We start from the raw sequence: 22,516 nt of genomic DNA on the forward strand, positions 1-22,516 counted from the left end.
TTTAATCCTATTGGGAAAGTGAATGACTTTGCTACTGCAGGTCAATCGCAAATGAGTCCTCCTTCTTACTTTCCTTTCTTTCCCAGTGCTGGATTGGAGGATGTTCCTTTTTAAAGACTGCTTCCTTGTGTCAGTCCTGTACTGGACTTCTATCTGTTCAATTTTACAGTTTTAATTTACAAAATTAATAGAGCGTTCCTAAAGTTCATTTCTAAACTTAAGCCCTTTCAAAAGTACATGATTTAGGCTCATAGTAAAGGACACTAACTGACTAGCACGTTACTTTTCGGAAAGCCTGTCTGCCAGGGTACCAAAACTAAGCAGCACTTTACTCAATGGAGGAAGAGCAGTTAGGTTATGTCTCTACATTATATCAAAAAGTAAAATAATACATAGACCTCTTTCAAGACTAGATGACTTTACTGTGGCAGTACCATGCCTGTTACAGCTTTTGTTCCCTGATGTGTAGGGAGACACTAACCAATTTCTTCAACCAGCAGAGCTAGGAAAAAAAGACTTGCTTTCAGTCTTACAGGTTTCTCCTTTACTTCCTTGATCTCCTTAAACCAGTGGAGCTATGCCAGCTTTGGCAAAGGACAAAAGAAACTGTGTGGGTGTTTTGGGAAAATCTGCCATGACAGATACCACTGGTGTGGAAGCAACTAGTAAAAAACTCTTCAAGCTCTTCTTCCTACCACTGCCTCTCCTCCTGAGGTTAAGCTCAGCACTCCTCCTTGCTCCCCAGCCCAGCCTTCTCCTGCATGCAGGTGCTGATACAGGCTGGGAGGATGGTGCAGGAAGGAGAATGGGGAAGCAACTCTCCCTCTGCTTCTGCAGCAGTCAGGGTTCCTTTGGCAGCACATCACTAGCAGCACCATGTGATATGGTATGCATGAGGAGCAGTGCCAACAAGGAAAACCCTTAAAGGCATCTCCACTTACCCAACACGTTACTGTTTCTTGAAACGGTGCACATAAACACTAAAAGGGTTGGAAATACCACAATGAGGTCTGTAAGCTTCTCCTATGATCCTGTGCGTTATTTGTTGCATGCGTATAAACACAGGTCTGCAGGAATAGGGAAATATTGTGGATGTTTTAGAAATTCAGATTTAGGATGCTCAGAATACCAAGAGGGAAAAGCAAATAACAGCTTTATAAAATGGTACGCCATATACCATGACATTATTTAGTTCATTTAATAGACCATTTCCAGCTAGACATCCTGTGTCTTTTCAAAACACTTCTTTTGAGGCTTTCTTCTGCACAGAAAAATGTTGATATACATAAGAGCCAGTTCAGGGAATTAGAATCAATTCACTTATCCTCATCTTTCCATCTTTAGATTCTAGCACTATACTTGCATACTTGCCTCAGGATAAAAGTCTTTCTATCCAAGCCTGGTTTGGGGTTTTGCTATAAAATTTGAGTTATATACACACTATTTTTGTGTGTTTTGTGTGTGCAGATGCTTACCAGAATGTGCTACCTGTACTTTCTTCTTTAAGTTATGTTATATATGAAATAATAGTGTACAATTCTGACCTGTGAGTGAAAACAGTGTCAAAATTCTAATCTTTTTCAAAGGAGCACATTAAAACCTGATCAAAAATTCTGTCACTTCACACAGGCCAGAAGAAACAACTGGTGGGCATCTTTTGGCTGTGTTCCCATGCTGTAGGTGTTGCCTGTCCTCAGTGCTGCTGGCAGCAGGACGGGCAGTTTTGTATGGGCTTTCTGCATGCCTGTGTTAATATCTAGAAAGTCTGAAACTGAGTGCTTGTGAGAGCCTGCCAGTTTAAGGTTTCCTTGGGAACTGAAAATTTTCATTGTCTTAATTTTCCTCTGCAGTCTCTGGCTAAATATCTGCACTACCTTTGCATTAAGGGTAGTATTTTTCACTTCTTGCTCTAATGCAACTTAAGAAATGGCTGCTCTTACCACCATGAAACTGTTTTTCTAGGTTTTTTTCATTCAAGCCGTGCTATAACATCCATGTAAAAGGAGATCTCATACAGACCATCCTGTTGCCTGCTTTTACCCCACTCAGTCATTTAACTACCGTTAGTAGAAAATTGTTAATGGATCTGGCAACACTCCACTATAGTGGCTTTGCAAATGCTCAAAATCGCACATTTTTGTATTGAAGAATAAAGACACCAGTTGGTTTTGTATAAGCTCTTGCAGGATGTTAATCCTGTCCTTTAAGAACAGGTCCATAATTTTTACTTTTAGCATTCCAGCTTCTTGCATTATTCACAAAGGTATTTATGCAGACAAGATAAATAGGGTAATTTATCTCAAAATAAAACACAATGGCTTCAGAACCCTGTGAAAAAGTAAAATTAAAATAATTCAATCTTTTCTAATGCCCCATCACATTTAAGTCACTGTGTGATAATACTAAAAGGAAAACTGTTCAGTGTCATGTAACGGCTAGCAATCTACAGTTTCAATGAGACAGAAGAGTTTTATTATAAAAGTGTCTATTCATCAAACCATTATTGTATTCTTTTTCATGCAAAAAAATATACATTCCTTATCTTTAGTTTCCGTTGACTAGGAGACCTATAAGCAGGAAAAGCATGTACTAACAAGAAAGGATCACACAGATCTCAAGCTTCCTGAATTAAAATTGCACCTCGAGAGCTGACTCCTTTGCTTCCAGAGCATTACAGCTTTGTTTTCCACATTACAGTATTTTTCTTCAACATAAAAACACCAGAAAAATGTACCCAGCCAACTGAGGCATTAGTTATATATATTTAAAATACAGCCTCTTCTCATCTGCAACTCCAGCCTAAGCTTCACTTCCAGAAGACAGAGATAGCAAGAAAGGGATGGCACTGACAGCACTATGCAAAGTGTCCCTGCTGCAAAGGATTCATTCAACTATTTCAAATAAACTCTGAAAGCAAAGACAACTAGTTCGGATGAGAACAGATGAAAAAATCTCTTTCTCTCTAAAAAACTCCAACAAACCCTCCCATCTGCCTACCTCCACAGTTTTACATAAACTCATATAAAAGGCTGAATTTTATCCTTTATTATTAACCCTTATTTTTTTACATTATTAAATTTCTATATTAGCTTTGACAGCGCACTACAAGAGGGCCCTACCTGTATTTTTAAACACATGCAACACAAAGCAGGAATACAGTGCCAACAGCCCCCCTAAAGCCTACTAGATTTTCCCAGTGAAAAGTAGAGGAGGCTACAACACTCTGACCTTGCCACAGGTTTGCAACCCAGTGTGCCTGGAATACCAAGGATACAGCTGGTGCTGCAATTCAGCTGTTAAACAAATGGTAACTTAGAGAACACAGATAACTCTGTAATTAAGTTACATTTGACTGATGACTGGTGGCTGTTGCTCAGCCTCACGGGGCTACTTCATTCTTAAGACAACAGAGATACTAAACACCAGAAAGGACGGGAAAGACATCTGTCTGAGAACTGTCTACTGGAATTTTTAATCATCAGTTTTTAGTTTCACAGCTTTAAACATCTCACATTATAAAGACTGCCCCCACCTCTGCCTGAAGCCAGCAGCAAGCTTTGGAATAACTGCTTAGGAAATTTTTCCTTAACATTTAGCCTCCTTTTTAATCATGTTCATTTTAACTCATTAGGAGATTTTGGGCAAACAATCAAAACCAAATAACATATTCCTCTCTCCTCAGCAGTCATGGAGGTTTTCACAGCCTGATTTAAATTGCTTTATATTTATATTGGCCTTTGCAGTTCCTTCTCAGGCAGGAATAGTTTTGCCTGTATAAATGGTACAGCCTTAGATCCATTTTTCTTCTATTTTGAGGACACTGTGGTAAACCATAAAACTTTAGATATGTTAAGATAGTGAATAAAACTCACATTCATGAATAATCAAACCCACACAAACAGTTTAATAGTACTAAATGTCTTTCAGGGATGAAATGTGTGCCCACCACCCATTATAATTAAAGAACAGCTATAATATGTTTTATTGCGTAATTCTGGACTGATATAAACATTTTTAATCATTTGAAACTCGTGCAAATTTAGAATGATGAGTTCATCAAAAATAAATGGAATTAAACCGATATCAGAATAACAACACAAACTAGTTGTACAAGAATTTTTAAAGATTAATTCTTTTAATATATAATATATAATTTATTTAAATTCATTTTAGTACCTTATAGATTTATATGGTCCAAGATGATGTCTTTATGATTTTAGTGCATGTCTCTCTCATACCCTCATATTCATCGATTTCCATGCTAAATACGCAGCACACTTGGAGTATGCAACTGAAAGGTCCTGGTCATTCAAATAAATATCACTTCACAAGACTGGAGTTGAAAGAAATTTTTCTTCTCATATTTAAAGATTACTGGGTCATGTAGGACGTAAGAATTGGAGCCAGACCATTCAGTATAAAGCCCGGCAGAGTAAAGAACTACTTCATATTTAGTACTGCTTTTGAGTTTTCATTGCAAACAGGATTTTAATTATCACTCCACAAGCCAGAAACAGACGGTCTTCACAATTAGTAGGTTAAGTTTCAAACTGACTTTCTGTCAAATTTGAGGCCTTTGGTCAATATGTCTCTCAAACTACATCATCCTGAAAACAGCAGGGCTACTAGCGCAGTATTTAATGTATTTCAGCTTTTGGAGCAAGCTGATCATGCATAGGGGAACACACAGTTCAAAAGAACCTGATTGCCAACTGCAGCCAGTACTGAACTGTGACACTGAGCTTCAGGACAGAGTTTAGCTCACTGCCTACTAACACCTTGTACCTGCTGGCAGTATCCCACAGTTCTCCAGGAATGTCCTTTCTTACTCTTATGACATTATGCTCTTCCTAAACATACTGGAGCACTTTGTCAGGACTCCAAATTTAGTATTTTTCTACCCATTTAGGAACAGCGTGTGGCCTTCATGCTACAGGTACCCACGTAAATCAATCTGGTAGCATTTCTGCAGAGAAACTGAACTGCAGACCACTAGTAAATCATAGACCACCATGATTTAATTTATACAGTATATATTAATAAATATTTATTGGCAGAGAGATATAATGTGCAATTAACAGGTGAGATAAATAAGGCAGAGAGAGATACAAAGAACTTTCCAAAGTTGTCCAAAGCCAAACTGTGAGAAACTTCTCAGTTTTGTAATTCCAGTCCACTATCCTGCCGTTTAGGTCACCATTCTCTATTCCCTATAAAAATGTTCTCAAGCAATCAGGTAGAGGCAAGGCCAACATTTACTACCCTCATGATTCATGAACATGAAATTTATTTTTTAAGAACATTCAGTATCTTCATCCATGACTGCTAATTCAATTAAATTGTGATCCTGGGGTTGTATTTGCATTGTTATATATAAGCAACTATTCAGAATATTAGATATGCATACTGGAATAAAATGAAAAAACAAGATCAATAGGAGAGGTCTGTTGTGTCAATGGACTTTAATCAATAGAGCCCTCAGCTCTATACACAGAGGTATTCTTCTACACAGCCAGGATTATACAGATTTTTAAAAGGAAAGTTCAAACCCATTCCTAAAGCAAAGTACTTTTATGTACACAGCTGCTTTAAGCCTATTGAAACCACAACTGCTGTAAATTCAGATTCGTTGAATTTACAATGACTGGTAAAACCATACTAAAAACTTACTACAGATTGCAGAATTACATTTCAGAAAATCTGCATGGCAAAATACATTAAGTATCTCATAAAAAGACTAATGTATCAATGAGAATAAAAGGTACTTTTGGCAAGGGATTTTGGCATCCTGCAATTAAAGAGTTGTACATTCTCTGCCAAGATCACAAAATTTAAGAAAAATCGTCTAAAGGGGATAGATGTTAAGCCAAAATAGCTGATGGGTGCCAACCAGCTGGAACACAGTTTGGCACAGAAGGAGCTGGGGGTCCTGGTGGACACCAAGTTGAACACAAACCAGAAAGATGACTCTGCTGTGAACAAGGTGGATGGTGCCTTCAGCTGGATTAAATAAAGTATTCCCAGCAGGGTGAGGGAGGTGATCTTTCCCTCTGCTCAGCGCTGGTGAGGCCACACCTGAAGTGCTGGACCCAGCTGTGACCTCCCCAGCACAAGAGAGAGATGGAACAGCTGGGGAGAGACCGGCCATGGGACATGAGGATGAGTAAGGGCTGGGGCATCTCTCACAGGAGGAAAGGCTGAGAGAGCTGGGACTGTAGCCTGAAGGGGAGAAGGCTCAGAGGGGACCCTACAGACACATAAACACCCAAAGTGAAGGTGTGAAGAGGATGGAGCCAGGCTCTTCTCAGCGGTGCCCACTGACAGGACCAGGGCCCACAGGCACAAACTGAAACACAGCAGGGTCCACCTGAACATCAGGAAACACTCTCCCAGTGTGAGGCTGCCCAGGGAAGCTGTGGAGTCTCCATCCTTGGAGATGTTCAAAAGCCACCTGGACATGCTCCTGGGCAACTGGCTCCAGGTGGCCATAACTGAGCAGTGGGGTTGGACAAGGTGACCCCCAGAGGTCCCTTCCAACCTCAGCCATTCTGTCATTCACTGATTCTGCCTCAGAATGAATGCTCACTTGAATGAAAACCGATGAACTACACAGACTGCAGGCTGCAAATTGTTTCATCAGAGCTACAAAAGATGAATGAAGCCTCTTATAAAAGAGGACGCTGACAAACAGCTTTCTCTACCCAACTTACCAACTGTCTGCAATCCAGCGCGCTGCTCAGAAGGAATCACTGAGGTAACACTGGCTCTATGTATAAAAGCTTCGTGGATGAGCCTCAGCATTATTACCTAGTGTCATCAGACTTCATGCACAGTCTTTAGGTACAATGCTCAAGCAACGTATCACTCCATCTAGCACTTGAAATGCTAAAATTCAACATCAAAGAGTGATAGAAATAGACTATTATCTTATCTAGAACATCCTGTGACAGAGAATAGATGTTCCCTTCCATAAATTCTTTGGTGATTTGCCTCAACCAATTTTAGAACAATGCACATGATGAGTCCTCCCCCACTTCATTGCGAAGATTCTATTGCAGCCCAACAGTCCACAGCGTTAGGAAGTTCTTCTGATTAGTTTGAGCCCTTCTATAAATGAGTATGTCAAAACAGCACTTGTCAAAACAATTTCACTGCTAACAGGAGGCTGCAGCTGATGAGAAAATAATAAAGAGCACATTTTCTTCACTGTGGCTGGGGGGGCTGAGTGTCAGCCACTCTCCTTAAAATTCCCATGTATACCATTGTGCCAAAGGGCACAAGAAGAAAATCCAAATTACAGATTTAGATTATAATAGTGTGCACACCCTATAGCACCCCTGAGAATTTAATAATAATGAGAAATAGTCTCAATTAATTTTTTAAATCTTGAACTGATTAACAGCTTCAGAAAAGCATTTTCATTCATACAGTAATAAATTCTCCCAAGGAAGCAAATCCCCAAACAAGCAGTATAAAATGAGCTCTTGAAATTTTAAGCAGAATAATGTAAAGCATCGTTAATTAGGGATGAAAATTCAGGAAGGTTCAGGAAGGGCTGATCAATAAAGTGCAAATGATGAAAAATGTATGCTTTTGGAGAATGCGTGAACGCAATTTCATAAAAAGATGAAATCTGTGGTGGGTCTTCCACACAGCAGGCTGTGTGCTCTCATCAAGGGAAGATCCCCAGCCACCTTGGAATATATATATTTATTTCTGATAGTAAGAAGTGTGCACAAAAAGACCCTATAATAGATACCAAATAACAGAAGGCTGGAAGGGCTGCTTAAGAGAAACCCAGACTCTTGCACCACTTTGCCTATCTCCTTGTGTTCATCATGCAAGTAAAACTCATTCTCTATTTTGGTCCGCTTGAACTTTCTCCAGCCCCACCACCTTCCATCTGTTACCTCCACCACCCCCTCCAGTGCAGTTAAATTTGCCCATGTTCCCAACTCTGTCACACCATGTGACAGTCATAAAAAGCGCTTTGGTGTCGTGATTCCCCATGCACAACCCAGTGAATCTGAGAAACATGAAAAAAGTGTGCTTTTCCCAGTTAAACCTGGACACTGCCACATTTCACTTCACTACATAATCAGAGTCAATGTGTTGCAAAAAAGTCTACAAAAATTTGCTAAACCAACATAATTTATCCACTGACATCTTCAGAATAAAGGTGAGGATTCATCCCAGAAGCTCAACTGTCCTGTGCATCATCAGGAGTCAAATGAGCTGAGACACAGACTTTAAAATCCTGACTGCTTAATGTTTTCTTCAACACCTCAAATCAGAATTCGTTCCAGTGTTAAACTTACTTGTTTTATATAATACATTTAAAAATTGCAAACATTTATATGTACTTTCAGTCAAGCTAGAAAGATTTCCTCCTCAAAAGACTCAAAATTCCAAAAGTCTTAAAACCCTTCTTAAAGTGAACTTCCAATTTCACATGCACTTCTAAATCTAATTGAGGAGAGTAATGTATACCAGTGTCTGTGAAAGCACAGCGTTGCACCCAGTGTTTCTTCTAGGTGAAAAACTCAGACATTACTGTTACCCTGCTTTTTAAATAGTGCAATGAATATTTCCAAATAAATAAGAAGTGCCTTTTTCCTTAGCATAAAATGTGCTTTTTGAAAGCATATGCTTTCTCTTTCAATGCTAATTACAGATTGAATTTTTAACTTCACTAAACCATTAGTTGTGACTTTGATCAGACCCCAGTTTCCCCAGCCTGGGTGACATCAATAATTCTAATTAAACCAACTCTGAGATACGACTACATCATTTCTCTAAGCAATTAAAAATGTGCAACTGAAACAAGTAGAAAATCTTAAAAGGAAAGCCAGTGGACTCATATAATAATAATAATAATAATAATAATAATAATAAAAAAAATAAAAAAAAACCTTGCACTTCTATATTTTCCCTCATCCCGTGATCTCAAAATACTTCTTAATAGCACAATACTTCGTTAAGAAAAGAAAAACATAAAAAGCCTCTGTTTATTCGATTATCTGAAAGGGGTTTAATTATTCATGATGAAGATACAGTCACTGCTTGCTGCATGAGTAAGACCTCCACTCCACTAAAACCATACATTTATCCAAATTGGTTTTGTGCCCTTCATTTCATTAAATTAACAAAGTTTTATGATACCTAAGTTGAATCCAATTGTTTTCATTAGCATTCCCAAAGGAAGGAGTTCCTCATAGTAGTTGATTTTACAATTTGAAGACTACAATATAATTTACTCCCTTCAAAGGCACTAACCTATACAACTGTCCCCCAAAAATGTATCTGCAAAAGCTGGCACGTAGATTTTACTGGACTAGGAGGATCACCTTGAACTTTGTAGGATCTCAAACAGCTGCATGGTCTAAATATTAGTGCTCGGGGGTTTGGGGTGGTTGGAAAGACTTAGTGAATCTGGCAAGTTGAGTAAATTTGGGATTAGAAGCAACAGCTACTTGGGGTTTAACACTGGCGCTACTACTGTCCCTGTGTTTGATCTTAAACAATTTCTCTGTGTTTCTGTTTATCTGCAAGCAAATATTTTTGATACTACAAAAACCTTTAGTAGCTCTTCACATATGCTTCAGATAGTATGTAGATGAAAGAATGAATACAAAAAATGCTATCATTTTACAGAGAGATTTTATATATGAATGTAAGTATATGCACAGTCTGTGTTTCAGAGCTCCATTATCAGTGAAATGAAGTTGGTCTGTAGCACAGGGGATACCAAACATAAAAAAAAAAAAAAACCCAACCAACCAACCAACCACCAACAAAAAAACCCCAAAAAACAAAAACCAAAAAACAAACAAACAACAACAAAAAAGTGAGCATCTCTGAAAAAAAGCTGTCCTTTGCATATTTATGCATTTAGGAGCAAGACTAACTTCGAGGAGAAAAAAAAAAAATCAGTGTAAACAGAGCACTTATCCTGTCCCTTTAGATTTCTTTCCTTTATTGTGCTGGCTATGCATCTTTCTTCAGAGACTGTGGTCTCCATCCTGCACATTAGATCCAGATCAGAGATTGGGTGAGGTGAACGACTCCAGTGTGACAACTGTGACTCATGTCATGAACAAGGACAACAGCAGCGGTGGCTTAGCCATGAACATCAAGAGAACATGAGCAAGAAGAGGGTTGTAAGGGAAACTGTTCCACAGTAGAAAATATGATCTCAGCTAACAAATAGCAACAGACAGTGGAAATTACTCTTAGGACCACATGAAATCACCTAGTATGTCGTAGTTTATAAGATTTAAATCACTTGAGAGTCAGTAAAAAAGATGCTTACTGCCTGACAGTGACTTAGGCCAATGGTGGCTCTAAAATAGATGAGCACTTAATACCAGTAAAGCATGTGGCATGCCACTGGCAAGGAACCTGGGACCACCAAAGCAGAATATAAAATATCTGGCTTTCCAAAACAAGGTTTTTACAGATTGTGAAACACAGCAGAGAAAAGGCAAAATGAGAGATGTGCATTTTATTTGTTTCTTAATGTGCCAACTTAGAAATCCTACAGACTGTCATCTAAATTTATGAAATACAGTAAAAGAAGATGCCTTCTTTACTTATCCTTCAGTTATCTAACATACTACACCAAAATTCAGCAGTCTTTTAGATGCAAATCTTACTTTCTTTAATATCTAGTCAAAATAATGATTTTGTATTTTTTTTTTAAGATGGGGTCATTTATTATTCTCCTATGGATACTTTCTTAGTAAAACTACCTTATTTTCCAGTAACTGAAAATTCGGTGTCACAGATTTTCAGTTATAGGAATAATTTTAGTTCAAACCATATCGTCAGTAGAGAGTTGGGTGCTTTCAGGCTACAATTCATCTAACACATCCCTCAGATGCTTCCTTAGGAGAAGATGCATCATGCATCAGAAACACCTATTTCTCTCCACTCACTGTAACAAGAAGTTTAGATGACTACCTCAAAAGCAGACAGCCATGATCCCTCTCATTAGAACAGGGTAAGAACAATTCTATTTCAGTTGGCAAAGCATGCATCTACATGAGAAAGAATCAGTGACAACTGTGCCAAAGGGAAGTGGTCTATAAGTCTAAATTACATATCAGAATCTGTGACTAATTCAGACTGGCTGGGGTGTCAGAGGTCTCTGACAACCAAGCTGCTGTATCCCCCATCGTGGGGGCAAACCAGAGCTGCTCAGCTCAGAGCTGGAGGTGTGGAACCCTGCTCAGATGTGCCCCCTGGAGATGTCACACCCTCCTTGGCTGATGCATTTCTTCAGGAGCAGCAGTAGCAACTGCACAGAGCACAGCAGCTGTGAGGAACAGCTCCAGACACCCATGGGAGGCCACTTCTCAGAAAGCTGAACGTAAATTTGAAGGGCTCATCTTCAGGGCATGTAGACAAGTAAGCTACTGGGGCTGGTTTGGTCTCTTTAATGGTCCAGTGGGAAACCCTGGATGGAGGAAAGAGTTTAAAAGCCATGAAAACAGAGTTTCTAACAATGTTTTAAGGGAGATATATTTCACAGTAAGCCTGCTTTTTATTTTTCTTTTATCCATTTTTGTACCTTCCTGTTTCCTTCCTTCCTTTTTATTTTCTTACATAGAATAAAAAGCTCATGTGACACATAAAGAAAAGTTAGCACAAGGAAGAATATTCCATACACTGAGCAACACAAATGCTGCCTTTTTTACAGACCATGCTTTGAGCCTTGTCCTAGGCTGGCTCTTTTTTGGTTGCTTGGACTATTCCAGAAAAGTACTCCTACCCTTTCAAAGTCAAACAAACCACACATGTTCTGCTGGCAAAACCTCGATCAAGTTAATTGTGTTCTTGCACCTGCCAGTGATCTCTCATCACTTCATTTGAAATCTTTTTATTTACAAAGACCTATGTAACAGAGAGTTTTTGGCCTAAGCACACATAGAACATTCCTCCATTTCCAAGATGGGACTAGAATCTTCTGAACTACTTTAAGAGCTTTCATATTTTATAATCTTTCTCATCAAAGTTTAAACTTTTACTTTCATTTATATTGCTTTTAGTCAAAGGCATCTCTTTTAGCCCTGTTAGAATACTGAAAACATGAAATGACAACTGGGTTTCCTAGGAAGAACTGAATATTTATGTCTTTATTTTCCAGGTTCACTGTGATGCTTCAAAAATATTAAAAAAATAAAATTGCTTCCTCCATTAAAGGCCATCAAAATAATACATAGTGTACAAAGAAATCCCTTTTCCAATTGCTGCCAGCCCTGGAGCTATCTACAGCAGCTATTTCATGACACACAGTTATGCAGGCAAGGACAAAGAGAAAGACAAAGACCACAAACATTAGACTTACTTTAAGGAGCATAATATTCCAGAGAGAAGTTTTTCAAGAACATAACCCTGGCTGTGTCAACACCAGAGATCATACTGTGGTGAAAACTGGTTCAGCTTCCGATTTCAGATCACTGTGCACTCACCTTTGCATAACACCTGTAAAGGTACCATTTTCCCTAATTCAATTCCCATCCTGATGTGGAGTTATAGGGCCATATTTGAGCTCCATGGACCGCACTTTCAGGAAGGAGATGCAATCCCCTAGAGCGCTACCTTCCAAGTATCTCACATCAGAAAAAAATAAATATTAACAAAAAGTCAGGATAGAAAACTTAATTCTGAATGAAAATTCCATCTTTTTTTTTTTCACTACATCAAAGCATGCCCTGTATGTTGCAAAGGTGCAGTTTGGCACTTGGATCAAAGCATCTCCTGGCTCTGTTGTACTGAAGCTGAAGCGTCAAACTGTTTCACTGCAACACTAATAAGAAATGCTTTGATGTACTTACGTGTGTGTGTGTGTGTGTGCGTGTGTGTAAAGCACTTCAGTAATTACTTAGTAACCCATAATATTATAAATAATTTACCCAACTATAATTTCTCATTGTGATATGTCACTGAAGTTACCCCAACCATTACATGACTGTTACTGACATCTTATCAGGCAAGATGGAAACAGACTCTGAAGTAACCTTTTGAAATGCAGACATTTCCTGTGGAGGGGTTTTTGGTGTGTCCATCAGAGAACAATGTGCAGGGGAACAATAACAGGGCTAAAGAATATCACTCAGGTACCTTCTGATTAAATTAGAGTTGAGGGACATTCTCATCCTCTGCCAAACATTAAAGAAGACAAGAACTGGTGCATGAAGAACTGGCCTGGAGCCTGTGACGAGATATGTCCATCAGAACAAGTCCACAGAACTATCTTCTACCTCTGGTAAATTGCATCTCCACAGGTTAACATCAAATCATACCTGATCTCGTTCCAAAACAGATACTTCCAGAAGCTGACATAAAAATGGGGATCCCCAATTCCCCCACTGGGTAGCAGAGACCTGGCCCTGCTCTCCAGCACAAAGAGCAGCTCCTACATCTGTAAGGGAAGAGAGCACATCCCTCCCAGAACACTGAACTTCTTCCCAGCCCTTCCCAGCTCTGGGGGTCAATTAGCCTTCCCATCAGGACTCTAGAACAGGGCACATATTCAACTACACTGGGACGTGTAGGAAGGGAAATCAAAACATTCAACTGAACATGTGTCAGCCTTGGATCTCTGGGGAGAACAATTTCCAAATGTGTTGAACTGGGTTTGCATGGCCAGGTTTTGGTAGCGGGGGGGGCTACAGGGGTGGCTTCTGTGAGAAGCTGCCAGAGGCTTCCCCCATGTCTGGCAGAGCCAGTCCCTGGAGGCTCCAAGATGGATGAGGCTGGATCCTGCTCTGATTTTATTAGTAATACATTCAATGAAGTTCTCTAATTAGAGCTTGTTTTGCCTGTGCTGGTATTTGGTGAGTCATCTCTCCCTGTGTTTATCTCAACTCATGAATCCTTCATTTTATTTTCTCTCCCCTATCCAGCTGTGGAGGGGAGCAAGAAAGAGGCTTTGACTCTGAGATGAGCTCCGTTGGTCAGAGCAGGGTGCTGGTAACACCACGGTTGTGGGTTCAATCCCTGTGTGGGCCATTCACTTTACAGCCGGACTTGGTGAACCTTATGGGTCCCTTCCAACTCAGAATATTCTGTGACCTGGTGGGTGCCTAGTATCCAGCCAGGGTCAACCCACTACACTCAAATCTCTTTGAAATCTCATTTTTTTTCCCTGTGCAAAAGATTAGAAAGTCAATTTCAGGCTTCACAGTCTTGAAAATTTTATTAAAAATAAATCCAATATAATAATAATTCTCTTAATTTTTTAGTTCTGCTTCATAGTTCCAACACATTACTAGAAGTGAGGGATAGCAGAATGCATTCTTGTTTTAGCTCTACAGAGGACCCACTCTGAAGCTGCTGAGAAACAAAGATAAAGTTGACAGTTTATCCTTCTAACTTGAAACAGTTTTTATCATTTCCAAGAAAACTGAATAGACTTTCACATGCAATTAATCAGCTGGATTGCTCAGATTCACATTAATTATTGTTCTCATTATTCACCACCTTCTTATTTGTCTACACTACCCTTTTTAGCAAAACACCGTATTATTTTTCTTCTGGTTTTAAACATCTCCTTTGGTTCTACAGCTCATAAAATTCTGCTTCTTGAACATCATAATGCTATTACTTCATCCTTTTCTCTACTTCTGCACAGTTCGTCTCTAAAGCTTGTGGTCTCCATTGGTTTATAATTGCTTACCATTTACTATATTGATAGTTAGAGACGACTTAGTGATATACATTAGCACGAGGACAGAAAAACAGTTGTCTATTTCAATAGCACATTGAAAATATAACTGAAGAACATCAGAAAATAACTGATCCATATTCTGAAGCACTGGTTGTCAAATGCCATTTTTGCTTACATTAAAAAAATTGATAAATCATATATCTCATCATTACCTTTTTAAAATTTATTTTATGATGATTTTAAACTTTCATGGTTTTCTTTTTTTAATATTACTTCTTAACACAGTATGCAGTCTTTGTGCAGACATAAAGGGTTTTAATTAATTCAGTTTCTTAAGATAGATTAGGCTGTTGCTACTTGTTACAGTTTCTCCAATGTATACTATAATTTAATGGCTTAACACTAATATACACACTAGTACCACTGTTAAGCCATGAAAAGCCAACAAGAGAAGAAAGAAAGAATATATCAACAGCAATACTGAAGATGAAATTTTAGTATCTCCATTCCTGAAGAATTTCTGGAAGTATTTTCAGATTCACAGGACAAAATACTTCAAAACATACCAAAACTTAGCTTTTGACACACTAGTATTTTCTCTAAAAGTGAATTCCAACTTCTTAGCTGCATCAAGAACTCATCATTCACCTCAGATATTACAGGTACTTGCCATAATATAAGTTTCACAGACAGAGAAAAATGAGCCTGGAGCGATGAGGGAAGCACCTCCAGTCACTTAAGTTAGTGGCCTAGTCAGGACTAAAATCTATAGTGTCTATGAATTTATTTCCTGACAGTAGACATTCAATTACACCACTGCAGCAACACTTCGTAAATGTGACAGTTTGGATCACGTGTAATAATTAATATACAACTTGAAACTCTATTAAGCAACCTGAACAAAATTTGTAATCCAGAAAAGACTGAGCAATTTCATAGATAGAAAAGAGAGTACCTTTCATTCCTGCTACTTCGTACTAAATTAAATGCCTTGTCTTTTCAAAATGTAAGTAATTTCCTATTTGCATTATAATTATACTGTGAAACTTTCTGTGGATAATGAAATAAGTTTAGGGAGCAGCATTTTGGCCCTTTAATCTCTTGAGAAGCAAAGAGATGGAAGCAAGGTGGCCAGAAAGAGAAAAGAGAAAATGAGAACAAATGGTGAGGTTACAAAAAGTGTGTGTGAAATGATGATAACAGTTCGGACCAGCCCCAAAGAGCCTATCATTATAAAGATGTATTTCCATGTATCAGTATTTCTAATAAATAACAAATTTCAACTCTGAAATGAGCCTACTTGTAAAACTTTCTTTGAAGGCTGTTCCATGCCTTACTCCTGCAGCTCCAACAGCCACAAGCTCATCCATCCACACAGAAAGGACAATACTTTCAGGTAACTAGGAACACCCTTGCCCTCCTTCCCCAGCCCACTGCATTTTGCCAACTTTTTAAAAACGAGAAAAAGCAAAAAGGAAAGCATTCTGGTGCTCGAGTCCTACTGCTGGCTGTGCCACTGATCTGCTGGTAATGATGGACATATTGTTTGAATTTATATCCTGCAAAGACTGTTTGGGGGTGGGGAGAGGAGCATCACTCTCAATCCTCAGGCAGCACATGAGAGACAGGGAGAGATGAGCAGTGAGAGACATGGAGGTGTAGCCATCCCTGGATTAAACAGTTATTGCTACTGGAGTCCAGCAGAGGCACCCAACCACCCTCCGAGGAATCGATGTCCATGTTTATCACTCTGGGCAAACCAACCTTCACCGGTTTCTTCAGAGTGGAACATCAACATCAGCAGACCTCTAAAGGGACCTTTCCTCAGACCCTTCCCTGGGAGGAGGGGAGATGTGCCACACCTCAAGCACAGGGAGTCATTCTACATCAAAAATTTGAGATTAAAAATATTAACAGCCACTCTGTAAGCCACGCACAACCACAAACAGAAATGCTCTGCCTAATGTCTCTGATCAAAAGCAGCAGCTACAGCTGGGTCAAGGGTGTGTTTCCAAGAGCCCAACTCCAGGGCAGGATTCTTGGAGCACTCTTGGGTCTCAATAAAGCTTATTCTGGAGTTCTAGTTACAATGGCTTCAGCATGAAGTGCAGGGCTGGGCATCCCTGATAAGGTAGATAAATTGGATACATACAGAAGCAGAACTTAGGGCCTCCAGGACATTCTACCTGTGAAAACAGGAGCATTCACAGACATACAATTACCAAATGTAATGAGGGACTACACAGTAGGACATCTAACTTTACTTCTTCACTGCTTCATTACAAGAGAGCCATGCTTTTCCACCTATGCCATCTCAGTATACTCAGCAATAAAATCAGAGTAACAGTACCCTTAAAGTTCATGGCAGCTTACTGATAAAAAAAAAGAGAACTGGGAAAGGTAATGTCTTTAAACATTTATCTTGGAGCTCATCTCGTATTTTTACCAAAGACACAAAAAAGGAGGAACAGCTTTGGTGGATATGACTGGTATAACTCTGCCAATGCCAGGAAATACCAGAATTTCATTCTGAAAGGAGGGAAAAGTCTTGGCTAATAAAAATGGAATGAAAAGTAATAATATAATGTGCTTTGTGATTCTCCTTGAGAGCCTAGTAATAATAAGCATTTCTACTAAAAGTTGGGAAATTACCAGTGAAAAATTATTGGGGAGGATGAAGACCATGTTAATCAATCAGAGGATGATAGGATAAGGAAGATTAGCTTTGCTGAAAAAGGCAAAAGCTATCTAGAATTTATCAACAGAAGCATTTGTAACAAAAACATAAAACTATTAAGGCCATGAAACAAGCCACAGTGATGCTTATCTCAATACAATTCTTCTCTGCTCAAGAATTAAAAAAAAAAAAAAGGCAAGAACTGAAGAGAGGCACTAGGACGTACAACAAGCTATTTTATGAAAAGTAGTGCTCCTCACTTATTTTGCCTGGCACATTCAAAGCCAAGAGGAGATATTATTCCTTTATGTAAACTCATTAGGACAAGTTATAAAAAGGGGTTTTTTTTTCATTTAAGAGGAAGAATACAAGTGGCAGAACACCAATACAAGTGAATATTAACTGTCAGGAATAAGTCTTGAATGGAAATCAGTGGAAGACTCCTAGGCATAAGAAAGTAATGTCTGAAATATCATTGCAGACTGAGGAGCAAAATAGTAACTTTTTACTTTTAAAGAAATAGCTATTTTTAGGACAGATCTGACAAATCCATAAAAATGACTATGTGACAGTCTCCCATGGTAAGTGGGAACTAAATTAGATCATCTGAATGCTCCTGATGCAGTTATAAAATGCTAGAGACATTATTTTATTAATAATATTTGTTAATATACAATAAAATTCTAAAGGAGACAACACTGTTTATTCTTCATGATAGCAGATACCACATGGCAAACCCTGAGCCATTTTCCCTTTCCTGTCTAAACTGAACTTGTCTGATTTCCATTGTAATTTTATTCTTTGTTATCAAATCCTTGCCACCACGTACCAAGAACCCTTGCTTCTTCCCAGACCAGCCAAACAGCACTTTGACTACAAAACATAGGCTTCTTTCAGACAGGAAGGACTGAGGAGAGGAAAACTAATGAAGATTCCACATGTATTTTTCAAAAATGTTTGTTGCAAGTGCAACTTCTCCTGCGATACTGCTGGGAACCAGCCAGATCCAGCTAGATATAAACCTCATCGCCTCCAAGTAACTACCTTCTCCTTCACATAAGGCCCAATAGATTGTAAGAGCTAATTTAAAAACATTACGATTTCTTGTTCAAATGTGCAATTAAGAAGAGAAATGAAGATTGAGATTAGCAATGGCAGAAGATCTTTAAACTTTATATTACACAATTAACATTTTAAATAGAGTGGGTCAAAATAACTAGGCTTTTTAGTTGTTTGCAACATTGGAAAGTGAAACAACCATGCTTCAGGTCAAATAATGCTTCGTTTATTTTTTAGCATTATTTTAATGTTTTCAAGGGTTTGTAAAAGCTGTTTCACATTTAAAATGGGAAACATTTGCAGAGGTTTCCAGCGCTGCTCCTAAGTTTACAAACAGATACAAAATTATACTAGACCCTTACAGTTGGAATAGGCATACATGAAATCCTGGTGTGTTGTCAATTACTCTCTCTACGTGTGCACAGAGATTTATTCTCCTGGAAACAGCTCATTTAATCAGAGGTACCTCTGACTACTGAAATTAATGGAAGTTCAGGGCAAAGGGTTACAAATGATCATTTCACAATGCTCATTAAGAGGACTGCTGAGCAGCAGTGTCATACAGAAATATTCTGATTTATTTAGCAGAAAGTGGGTAAATAATGCAGGCCAATTTTCAAGAAATTAATAGAGATGAAATAGAGTTGAGTCATTGTGCTCAGGCTGTTCTACCTTGAACACTTTTGCTGGCCCAGCTCCTCTTCCCTGACCATCCATGCCGGGAGAACTATACAGCAGTGCAAGACCTGGAACAGATCACAGCCTGAGTGTGATGCCATACCAGAACGAAATCAAAGCCATCACCACCTTGGAAGGAATGGACAAAAGCACTGTGTATCCTCTCCTGATGTTCACATTCCTGAGAGGGTCTTACCTACACTATTATGTCCACCAAAGAGCAGGTAACAAGCTTAATGGCAATGTGGATCAACTGAAGATCCAGAGGAGAGGATAGTAAGAATGATAAGAGGTCTAGAAAACATGGATTCAAGGGAATACTGCAGGAAAGAATATACAGGTGAATATAAACTGAAGATACAAAAATACGTCTTATTTTTGAAGAGAACTGAAATAGTATGCTTAAATTACAGCAAAGCAGATTTAAGATATTAGGTCTCAAGTTCCTATTCTGTTACTGACTTAGCAAACTCAGGGAGCGAGAAAATACTAATTTCCTTCCACATCTCTCATTACTTTTGTGTTCTGGTAAATGCAGCTAATTGGGGAGGATGTAGAAGCAATAGGAATTCCTGAATTCAGATCTTGGCATCGAAGAAAAGGAGGAGCCAAATGCCCCAGATACTGTGTTTAAAATTCTTTCTGGCCCACTAGGAGATACATTTATATATTCTATTATGAATTTAAGCACAGTTTGATACTTTTAAAAGCCTTCCTAATCCTCTTTCTGGCAATAACTCAGTAGCCTACCACAGCCAGCTTGGCAGGATTCTCCTCTACTTCAGCTTTCTACCTTGGTTTTCCCAAGGTGTCTCACAGATCACAAGGTATCTGGAATTTTGCTGAAGAACTATCCCATTAAAGAGCTCTACCTCAGAGAATTAAGAGTTTCCCAGCTCCCTAGAACGAAGATCTCAAAAATCTCCTGAGCAGAGGGTGACACTTTGTTCAGCCAGGTTCACAGATGAAGTATTAATTGTGCCAAGGAGAAACATCAATAGAAGAATGAAAAAAATTAGTCACAGATTCCAAGAAAATGTACCCCACTCTAATTCATTACTGTCAGCTAACTCAACACAGCTACAGAAGGGTAAAACCAGGTTGATCAGAATAAAATCAAATTCTTTCCCTCAAAGGCAGCAATATGTTTGATCCCATTTTAAGGCAGCTCTCTACATTTTTTATGCGGTAAATAGCAATTTTAAGAGTATTAAATGCCAAATGCCACAAACCACACACATAAAATGGAATATATAAATTACATCACAAGATATTGAGGGATATCACCATGACATTTTCACTGAAGAAACTGACAGCCCTGTTATTGTCTGGAAAGCTGTCTGTTAACTCCTAGATAACATGTGATTCATAACTAAAATAACACAAGCAGATTCCATTTACATTTTTAATGAATTTCCAAAAATACTTTTAGCTAGCAGGTGATATTGTGGTGGAAAGAAACACAAGCTCTTGTGCATGAGTAGCAATGAGTGAGAAAGATCAGACAAGAGAGTGAACTTTAACAACAAACCTGGCCAACACAGAGGCAGTGTGGAAGAAGGTAAAGAAGAAATCCATCCCCCATACCACCACCTACATTTCTCAACTTGGTTTTTGGAGTGCAGCACCTGTAAAGGTGGTGTTAAGCATGAGTTTATGCCCTTTCTCATCACCTCTCCTATGAGGAACACTTGAGAGCAGGGGTTGTTCAGCCTGGAGAAGAAAAGCCTCCTGGAAGATCTTGTTGTGGCTTTTCAATACTTGCAGGGGGCCCATGAGAAAGATGGGGAGAAGCCTGTTGTGATAGCACAAGGAGTAATAGTTTTAAACTAAAAAAGGGTCAATTTAGATTAGATATAGGGAAAAGATTTTTTATGCTGAGGATAGCAAAACACTAGAAGAGGTTGCCCAGAGAGGTGGTGGATGCCCCATCCCTGGAAACATTCAAGATCAGATGGGACAAGGCCCAGAGCAACCTGATCTAGTTGAAGATGTCCCTGCTCATTGCAGGGGGTTTGGACTAGATGAGCTTTAAAGGCCCCCTCCAACCCAAACTATTCTATGGTTTCCCAGTGCAAACCCTCAAGCCATACTATGCCTGCCGAGCAGTCCCAGGCTGGCTGAAAAGGATGCGTTTTGTGAGAGGAGGCCTAGGAAACGCCTCTTGCTGCTTCCATACTATTATTTGTCTCTTCTAAGCACTGCCAGGAGGGAAATTCAAAATTCTTCCCCCTCCCTCTCATCTCAGAGAGGCAACAGATGCCTCACTTGGCTGTGAAATGCCACTGCCTCTCCACAGGGGAATGGTGGGGAGGACCAATCCTGCTGTGGTTCTTGGCTGGATTGCAATGGAGCCCCAGCTCTGCTCATGGGAGGGGAATAGGAGGAGTGCTCCCACCTCCCCAGAACAGCACCAAGAGCAGCTGACCCACAGAGTGGCTCTCTGCAGAGCAAAGAAGCCAGCCCTTTTCAGGTGTCACCTTCCAGCTGGGCTGGCCTTACAGGAGACAGAGAGAAAATTCAGTGTAAGCCAAGCCTGAAGCGTAACCAGTTATTGGGGCTGCTCCTATAAAAGAAGAAACACTGTTATGATCAAACCATCAAAATTTCTGGTTACAACTTGGCAGCGGTTTGTATATGAGCAGGTGATACCTTCAAAACCAATATATTTTCTTCTTTTATTATGGAGGTAAAAAATAGCAAAGTACGTATTTTGGACTTTTGTATTAGGGAAAGAAAAAAGAGCTCTCAGGCAGAAACCTTGAATGTCAAGTGATTTTTATGGCTATGAAATGGACCCTGAAAACCAGAGGGTTTTAACAGAAGTGTCAGTCACAGTCCGTAACTACTTCCACTCCAAATTATGACACAGGTACTTATTGAGATTTTTAAAGCAACATATGCATCAATACTAGGTGGCTAATCTGCAGATCTCTAGGACCAAGAAAATTCATTCAGGAACTCGGGATATTGCCAGCATTCATGCCTCCTACTCTTCATGAAGTGAACTGAACATATTGTAAATGAGGCTCCTGCTTAGCCTTATTTTAATCACTTCTAAATTGGATATGGTTCTCTCTTCACCTTGTCCTTTTACAGTATTACATAGTCTCCTAAAAATCATGATAAATCACCTCTGAAGGTTATATGCATTAGAGTGCTTTCAGAAGTAAGACTCATAAACCTTGTCAAAACGTACATGCTGCGGGGTGGTATTTTGAATTTGAATATAATCATTGCCTTTTAATCACAAGACATTTTCTAAGAAACTTTTTCATGCGAATGAACAGTGCTCTCATATGAATTAACAGCTGAATTTCTATCATATCTCTCCACATTGATTTTGTCAACAGAACTACATTTTCCTTCAGCCTAAACATAATCCTAAATGACAGTAAAAAAAGCCCTGATTTTCTGAAAAGATCTGG

The 22,516-nt window shown here is 39.1% G+C and overlaps 1 protein-coding gene across 5 annotated transcripts in view; it reads right to left on the reverse strand.

Moving 5' to 3' along the window:
• NELL1 (neural EGFL like 1) overlaps positions 1–22,516 on the reverse strand; it is a 293,349-nt gene that overhangs the window by 20,839 nt on the left and 249,994 nt on the right. The window lies entirely within an intron of this gene.

Source organism: Corvus kubaryi, unplaced genomic scaffold (assembly GCF_017639235.1).
Source record: "Corvus kubaryi isolate FWS band 111438036 unplaced genomic scaffold, C.kubaryi_AGA036_p1.0 125, whole genome shotgun sequence".
Taxonomy (NCBI): Eukaryota; Metazoa; Chordata; class Aves; order Passeriformes; family Corvidae; genus Corvus; species Corvus kubaryi.